Here is an 8,611-nt window from a genome sequence, read left to right as displayed (position 1 = left end):
GTGATGAAGACGCACATGCCCCTCAGACAGCGTGGTGTTTTGCTGGACATAGATCCAAAACCACCATCCCTCAGGAAGATAAGTTGAGGGACTGAAGTGAAGTGCTGAGGTTGGGAGTCGTTGCAGAAGGGATCTGGAAGTTTTCTGAGCAAAGGCTGGTGTGGGCTGCCTGTTGTTTTAGGCAGTATCTCGGCACGTGCTTTTGCTTTGACTTTTGCAGGTGCCACGTAAAACCACGCGTTGAGGAGCGGTCGGGGAAGGTGAGATGGTTGCGGGCTGGCTCATCCAGAGATTTTGCTTCAACTCGGTTAAGGGTTTCCCTTTGTTTTTGCAGGAGCTGCGCGTGCCCCCTTTGGAGGGGGAAGAGCGCTGGAGGTGAGACGGGATGGTAACGAGGAGGCTCGATCTGACAAGCAGAACGGGAATTTTGTGTCTCCTGGTATTTCAGGTGCCAGAAGCGATGGTGGCCATAACGTGTGGAAGGGGAAGGTGAGCAGGGCGAGTCGGGCGTTATGAGGAGCTTGTGGAAGGGGTTGGTATTTAGCTGATGTCCTATTTCTGGTGGCACTGCCGTTTGTTGTTGCAGATGACGAGGAGGAACTTGGTGGTTTTGGGAAGATCCCCGTCAGCCGATGCGGGTTACTTTTCTGTCCAGTGCTTCAGAGCCCCAGCCGTTTGAAAGGTAAGAGAAAGGGAGGATGGTTGGGGAGGGTCTGCGTGGAGGGGTCAAGGTTAGGAATCGCCGGCTCGGGTTTTAAAGTTACTGTAGGGGAGCGAGCTGTCCAGAAGCGGTGCCCTTTGGGGGGTTGATGGGCGCCTGTCCCTCCCTGGCTTGATGCTAGCAAGTGCCAGGAACTGAGTGAGCACTGGAGGTGAGGTGGTAGTGCAGGGCTCGTGGAGCTAGTGTCTTCTCTCAAGCAGAACAATAGTTTTGTGCCTTTTAGGTTCCCTGAATGACGACGCCTACAGCATCCAACTCTGGAAAGCGTGGGCGAGTGGGACCCCGCAGGGCTCTTCTGCGAAGCTGGGACATTTGGAAGGGAATGGGGCTGGCTGATGTTGGACTTATTGCTGAATATTCTGGTAGGTGTTTCGGTGTTGTGGTTATGTGTGTGGAGTTTTTTTTGTTTGCTTGTTTTGGTGTTGTGGTGTGACTTTTTTTTTTTTTTTTTTTTTTTTAATGCAGGTGGCAAAGGGGAACCTTGCAAGTTGAGGATTATTCTGGGCTGCTCCTGTCTATTTTCCTGGCTAACCACGACTTCGGAGGGCCAGTCCTCTGCAAGATAAGTTGAGGGACCAGTGGTGTAGAGGGGTCAAGGCTGGTGGGAGTTGTGGAAGGGGTTTTGAAGTTAGTGTAGGGGAGAGGGCAGTCTGGGAGCAGGCTCCTTTGGTCAGGTGAAGGAAGTGGGTTAATTTCTGATGTGATGCCAGTGTGGGCAGGGCAGCTCCAGCCTTGGTGTGTGGTGGAGTGTAGTTTGTGTTGTATGTCTTTGTCTTAAAGCTTTCTCAGGCCTTGATGTCCTCTCAGAGCAAGTCCCACATCTTGACCCTCATCCCTGCAAGGCCTTTACTCATCAGCACAGTCCTAGTCAGCAGCATCTTCTTCTTGTGTGACAAGTTTGAAGTGTAGATAGGTCTTTCATCTGGGAAGCTTCCTGATGGTCATCTTCTGAAACATCATCGCCACCTGCATCAGCATCATCTCTGGTCGTGGATTTTCCCAGAGTGGGACTTTGTTCCCCGCATCCTCGTGTCATCAGGTCTTGAAGCCCGGGTTCTTCGGCGTCCCTTGATTCAGCCTCTCGTCTTGCAGTTGCATCGCCGTAGGTCTTCTTGCCCAACAGTCTTGGATCCCAGAGATATTCTTTTTGCTTGGCGTTCTCTTGAGATCGAGTCTCGTAATTTGGAGGGCTGTGTCTCGAACTGGTCTGAGTGTTTGGCTTGGAGCTGCCCTTCCCGGAGTTTGCTGGAAGAGCCATAACTGAATAGTTCAGCTGTTGGGCAGTGTTCCAGTGACTTGTGTATCACTGTTTTTCAGATCCCGTGTGACAAGGATGTACATGAAAGAGCGGGAGGAGAGAAGAGCGCCGTCCAAAGGTTAGTCGGTGTTGGAGTGAAGGTCCCACTCCTGGCTACCTGGCCACATTATGGTTTGTTTGTCCTTTTGAAGGTGAGAGCAGCCAAGGAAGCAGAATATCTGTTCCGGAGGTGGCTCTGGCAAGGTGAGCAAAGGCCGGTGTGCTGGAGGAGCAGTTATTTCTCGGGTGTTTTATTGTTGTTGAAGGCATTGGCATCCCCTGTTTTTTGTGTTTTCCAGGTGTCCTCCAAACCTACTTTTGGCACCCCACGAGGATGGCAGGCAGATGGGTGAGAGGCTGAGGCACTACCTCAGCACGTTCCTTTTGCTTTGACTTTTGCAGGTGCCACAACCATCCTGGTAGGGACAAAGACACACATTTAGGAGCGGTTGGAGAAGGTGAGATGGTGGTGGGCTGGGTCAGCCATGTATTTTACATCAAGTCACTTAAACGTTTCCTTTTGTTTTTGCAGGCGCTGTGCGTGCCACCTTTGGAACCGGATGAGCGTTGAAGTTGAGTTGAGTTGGTAGCGAGGGGTTCATGGGGCTGGTGACTTCTGATCAGCAGAACAGGAACTCCTTTCTCTTGGTGTTTCAGGTGCCCCAATCAATGGTGGCGATAGCGTTCAACTCTGGAAGGAGAAGGTGCGTGGTATACCACGGGGCTCCCTCGAGGAGGTGAGTGCAGCAGAAGTAGCGTGCGTCGGCTTAGGTGGGACTTGTGCCAGCGCTGTGGGTGACCTGTGGGTTGTGTTTTTTCCTTTTTTACGTCTAGGGGACGAAGAGGAACCGTGCGACTGGAAGCACATCCCAGTCAAACAATGTGGTTTTCGTTACCGACCGTGGCTTTGTGCTGCTGTCGTTCTTGAAGATAAGTTGAGGGCCCAGGGGCGGGTGGGGAGGGGCTGAGCAGAGGAGTCGAGGCTGGGAATTGCAGGTGGTGTTTTGAAGTTAGTGCAGGGGAGAGGGTTGTCTGGGAGCAGCCCCCTTTGGGTGGGTGAAGGAACAGGTTACTTTCCAGTGTGATTCCAGCGTGGGCAGGGCAGCTCCAGCTTCGGTGTGTGGGGTTGTGTGTTTTGTGTTGTCAGTCTTTGCTGTCTTAGAGCTTCCTGAGGCCTTGATGGTCCTCTGTGTCCTCGCAGAGCAAGTCCCGCATCTTGGGCATCCTCCCGGGAAAGCCTTTCCTGATCAGCACGGCGCTAATCAGCAGCGTGTTATTCCGCACGACGAGTCTAAATTGCAGATCGGTCTCTTGACTTGGAAGTTTCTTGATGGCTGTCTTCTGCAACGTCATTCTCAATTGCATTGTCATCTGATCTCTGTCCACCCAGTTTCCCCGAGGGGGACTCGTTCCCCCCATCCGTGCGTCCTCAGGTCTTGAAGGCGGCTTCTCGGGCATCCGTCGCTTCGTTCCCTCGCTTTGCAGACGCACCGCTGTAGGTCTTATTGCCCACACGTCTTGGGTTCCAGAGTCCCTCACAGGACAAGTAATATTGAACATCATCCCCATGGTGTTGAACACATTTAGTCATCATCATCATCATAGTGCCACCTGGATCCTTCTTTTCATTGCATCTTGCAAATTTCTTGATAGGCATCTTTTGTAATCTTCTTTATGAACGAATGAGCATCTGTGGTCATAAATTTTCCACGTTTGCAACCTTGTCTCTGCATCCTTAGGTCTTGATGCTAGTCTTCTTGTACATCTGATATGTTATTTTGAAGAGTAATTATTGTAACAGGAAGTGTTCTATGACACTCGATGTCACCATGGGGCCTCCTTGCCTCACCCTTGCATCCCTGTAGATCTTCTTGGCCAACTTCTTGGAGCCCAGAGTAATTCTTTTGGGGAGTTTTCTATTAATGTTTAATCTTGTAGTTTGCAGTGGTGTGTCTTGGGCTGGTCTGTGTTTGTGGGTTTGGCCTGGAGCTGCTCTGCCCAGATTGTAGAGCTGGGGATATTGAAGAGCCATAAGGGTCTCTGGTGATGTTTGCCTGTAGTTTTTAGGCCACAATTTTACAGCGATCTTAGGTGGAGCAGCCATAGTCAGGCTGGGTGGGCAGTTGCTTTGATGGTGTTTGAAGGTGATGGGACCCTCATGAGAGGGTTTTTCCTGTGCAGCGCAGGACATCGACCCTCTCAGTAGTTAACGGTTGTATGTGTATGGGTTTAAAGTTGTGGGGCTGTGTTTATTAATGGCATGAGGTTAGTAATACTCTAGATGGGGTTCCTAACTGGGATGGAGATGTCTGGAATTGTCTGTCCATTGTTCAGCGTTCCAGTGACTTGTGTAACACTTTCTTTCAGATGCAAAGGACAAATATGCGCTTGTGAGAAGAAATGAGGGAGCAGAGTGCAGTCAGGTCAGTCAGTGTGTAGTGCTGGAGGGATTGTGCTTCTGGTAGCTACCTGATTACAGTGTGTGTTTAACTCATTTTGAAGGTAGAAGCAGTAAGCGAAGTGGGATAGTCACTGAAGGTGACTGGGGTGAGGTGAGTGGTGACTAGTGGGACCAAAGAGCAGTTATTTTTTAGATGTGTTGTTGAAGTTCGAAGCATCAGTTGATGTTTATAGGTTCTATTGTAGTCACCATGTGACAACAAGAAAATTGCAGAGGCTGGGTATGCAAATTGGCAAGGTAAAGGAGTAAGAGATGGGAATTGTTGCAGGCAGGGTGCTGTTTGAGGCAGCATCTTGGTACATTCCTTTTGTTTTTTGCAAATATCCTAAGCAGGCTCACTGGGACAAAGCTGCTGACTATAGCAAGTAGTCCGAGGCAAGGTCAGTGTCAAAGAGCAGAGAATAATGTGGCTACTCAGTGAAGCAGTTACTTTTTTGCATGAACTTTGTAGGCCACTTTTGGGACTGGATGAGCATTTGAGGTGCGCTGGGGTAGTAGCGAGGATGAACATGGAGCTGGTGACTTCCTTCAAGTATACCTGTCATTTTGTCTCTTGGTGTAGACTGGGTTCTACAAACAATGACAGATGCAGTATCTGGCATCGAATGGGTACAGAGCAGGTGAGGGGAAGCCCATGGTGCTAATCACAGAATTACCTCTACTAGAAAAGACCTTCAAGATCATAGAGTCCAACCATTAGCCTTACACTGACAAGAACTTAAGCCATATCCCTAAGTTAAGCTATTTCTATATGACTTGGGGGGTGTCTTTAGGGATGATGAGTACTTCAAGGGATGGCGAAGGAGGTTGTCACAGAAGAGGTTTGCCAACCCATAGGATTCTTCCGGATGCTTCCTGCTGGCACTCTGCTGCTTTTTTTTTTTTTTTTTTTTTTTTTTTTTATGAAGACGAGCCTGGTGATTGCAGAAATATACCAGTTACCTGATGTGCCTTTTCTTGAGGAAGGAATCTGATCCCTGGCCTGCTGCAAGCTAAGCTGGGAGACCAGGAACAACTGCCCTCCAGCATGAATATTGATAGAAGATGGGAAGAGAGAGTCCAAAACAGAAATGCTTCTCATTCAAAGATGTTGCATTTTGGAAACTCCCCATCAGAGCAGATCCCAAAAGAGTCTGTGGAAGTCACCGGCAACAAGACTCTTTCCTCCTTCAAAAAAAAAAAAGAGGTGGTCATTCTCAAGAGGGAAGCACAGCACATCTTTCTCAAGTTGATGGTGTTTCTGGCTTTGTGGTTCACAATTGCAGCAGCTGAGATGATGAAAATGCATTCCTCTGCACGTTTTGGTACGTCCAGATGTATTAACAAAGCAGAGAGTCCTTTTTGGTAAGTTTATATACTGCAGCAGTGGGGATTTGTTTGACTCCTGCAGTTTTACCCTCCCTTCTCTCCATCATCCTTCAAAAATTAAAGCCAAAGAGTTACCACAGATTTTTTTGTATCATAAATGTAACAAAAGCAGTTGTATAAAGTACAAACTGCATTGTTTAGACGCTAACAGCCCCATAATGCTTTAGATCTCATATATTACCTAGTTTAGATAATTTTCTATTCTGAATCTTTGAACAGAGAGACAGCTGGATGCTGCAGGTATCTTTTGCTGGTGTTTTGATGGAGTGCTCTGAAGTACTTTGTCTCCCTCTAAATGGGGTATTTCCCTGGGGGTTTGGTAGCATCTCCTTTGGGCAGCTCTCCCTCCAGGTTGTGTAACACACAAAAAATTACTGGTCAAATTATCCCCATGTTTGAGATAGAAAACGTAATGGTATCGGTTAACAGTTGTACAAGTTACATGAATGCAGAAAGGAAGTGAAATACTTGCCTATAGAAGTATTTAAATAGGATACATATAAACATGTGGACACCTCATGAGCAGATGGTGAATTTATTTTTTTACTTTCAGGAGTCGTTTTTTACTTTCAGCTTTGCTGTCTAAGCAGGATGCAAGGCCGCTACTGTTGCAGTGTGTGTGTAGGTGTCTCTTGTGATACAAGTAGAGGCAGCCATACAGGGTTCTCTACGCCAGCAATGGAGTAGGGAAGGATGGAAGCTTTTTCTGCACCCAGCAAGAGCGTTGCTTTGATGTTACGAATGTAATGACAAATCCTGCCTAATAGTCTTCAGAGATGTGTTTTAAGCACTGGAGTTACAGTGGGGAGGGGTAAAGGGCTGTGAGGGCTGTCAGGGTGTCTGGTAGAGGTGAGGGGGGAGTGTGGGACCAGGAGGGACAGGGGATATTTTGCTCCAGGGAGTCTGTGTGAGTGTATCAAAGCTGATGTATAAGTCAAAGCAGATATTAGATGTGTAAATGGGTATTTAAATGCTTGCCGGCTTGCTGACAGACACTAGTCCTCCAGCAACCAGAAACAGCACGTGAAGCAGCCAAACACACTCTCTATTTTGGACCTTTAGAAACCAGATGTTCCCTATTACTCAGCTGCACTCTGTTCTTTTTTTGTCCTCCTGTAACCAGAAGCAGCCAGACAGTCAGCTGCTCACTGTTCTCTGTAGTGAAATGAGGTAACCAGGTGCCACTAATTGCCAGGTAGGGGGCATGAGCTTGTGTTAAGCCCACCTGTGCCTGGTTAGGGCGGGCCCCAACTGCACATGAGCAGCATTAGGGGGCCAATAAAAGGTGAGGCCTGGAGCCCAATCTCAGCTCATTCCTGAGCAAGCCAGCAGAGAGGTTAGCCGATTCGGGAGCAGTAGCTCCGAGCCAGGCTAGGCAACCCTGAGTGCAATAGACTCAGAGCACTCTTAGTGAGTTTCTGCTGGAACACCTGTTTGGACCTTGGAGGGCCGTGCCCTAAGAGACATTCGCCTTGCAACAGTTCTCATTTTTGGTCGTCCAGCAACAAGGTAAAGTAGGGCTTAATGGATAAGAGGTAATGGGGAAATTCTGATTGGACATAAGAAGTTCATTTTTCACCATGTGGACAGTAAAAGATGGGAATGGTCTCCTAGGAGAAGCGGTAGATTCCCCCCGTTGTAGAAAGTGTTAAGACATCAAATCCATAGCATTAGGTAGAGGGATGGACCAGATGCTCTTTGAAGGCCCCTTCCAACACGAGTGATTAAATGAATCTATGAAGTAAGAGAAAAGTGACAGGTTTTGGCGAAGATCAGAGGATCTGCCAGATGGCGTGTTTCTACGCACAGGGGACAGTGGGGGTTCTTAAATTTTTAACTATCAGTTTGTCCGATTTCCGGAGACTCGTTTGTAGTTTTTCGCTGAAAAGATGGCCGACTTCCGGTAAACAGATGGCCGACTGCCGGAGTCTCGTTTGTAGTTTTCCGGTAACGAGACGGCCGACTTCCGGAGACTCATTTGTAGTTTTTCGGTAAAAAGATGGCCGACTTCCGGAACCAAGATGGCCGACTTCCGGAGACTCATTTGTAGTTTTTCGGTAAAAAGATGGCCGACTTCCGGAACCAAGTAGCCGACTTCCGGAGACTCGTTTGTAGTTTTTGGCTAAAAAAGATGGCCGACTTCCGGAGAGTCGTTTGTAGTTTTTCGCTAAAAAGATGGCCGACTTCCGGTAACAAAATGGCCGACTTCCGGAGACTCGTTTGTAGTTTTCCGGTAAAAAGATGGCCGACTTCCGGTGACAAGATGGCCGACTTCCGGAGACTCTTTTGTAGTTTTCCGCTGAAAAGATGGCCGACTTCCGGTACCAAAATGGCCGTTTTCCGGAGACTCATTTGTAGTTTTCCGGTAAAAAGATGGCCGACTTCCGGAGACTCGTTTGTAGTTTTTCGCTGAAAAAATGGCCGACTTCCGGTAACAAGATGGCCGACTTCCGGAGACTCATTTGTAGTTTTCCGCTGAAAAGATGGCCGACTTCCGGTACCAAAATGGCCGACTTCCGGAGACTCGTTTGTAGTTTTTCGCTAAAAAGATGGCCGACTTCCGGTAACAAGATGGCCGACTTCCGGAGACTCATTTGTAGTTTTCCGCTGAAAAGATGGCCGACTTCCGGTAACAAAATGGCCGACTTCCGGAGACTCGTTTGTAGTTTTTCGCTAAAAAGATGCCCGACCGCCGGTCAATGGTTTTGTATCTTCTTATATTCAGTGCGTGGCAGCGTGTATTGGGGTGTTCAATTCTTAACAC

General features: G+C 48.3%; 2 long non-coding RNA genes across 2 annotated transcripts; both read left to right on the top strand.

The window, feature by feature from the left end:
• The first annotated feature begins 322 nt into the window (after window positions 1–322).
• LOC139803389 (uncharacterized) lies at window positions 323–1,794 on the top strand. Its single transcript, XR_011728998.1, has 4 exons — window positions 323–489; window positions 587–682; window positions 945–1,083; window positions 1,187–1,794. It is a non-coding gene; the product is annotated as an uncharacterized lncRNA (long non-coding RNA).
• Window positions 1,795–1,903: 109 nt separating this feature from the next.
• LOC139803713 (uncharacterized) lies at window positions 1,904–2,381 on the top strand. The gene is made up of 3 exons (XR_011729140.1): window positions 1,904–2,097; window positions 2,171–2,222; window positions 2,318–2,381. It is a non-coding gene; the product is annotated as an uncharacterized lncRNA (long non-coding RNA).
• The last annotated feature ends 6,230 nt before the right edge of the window (window positions 2,382–8,611 follow it).

The sequence above is a fragment of the Heliangelus exortis genome, chromosome 16 (genome assembly GCF_036169615.1).
Source record: "Heliangelus exortis chromosome 16, bHelExo1.hap1, whole genome shotgun sequence".
Classification (NCBI taxonomy): Eukaryota; Metazoa; Chordata; class Aves; order Apodiformes; family Trochilidae; genus Heliangelus; species Heliangelus exortis.
Note: the sequence above shows the minus strand (reverse complement) of the source record. Positions and strands in the feature narration are given on the sequence as shown.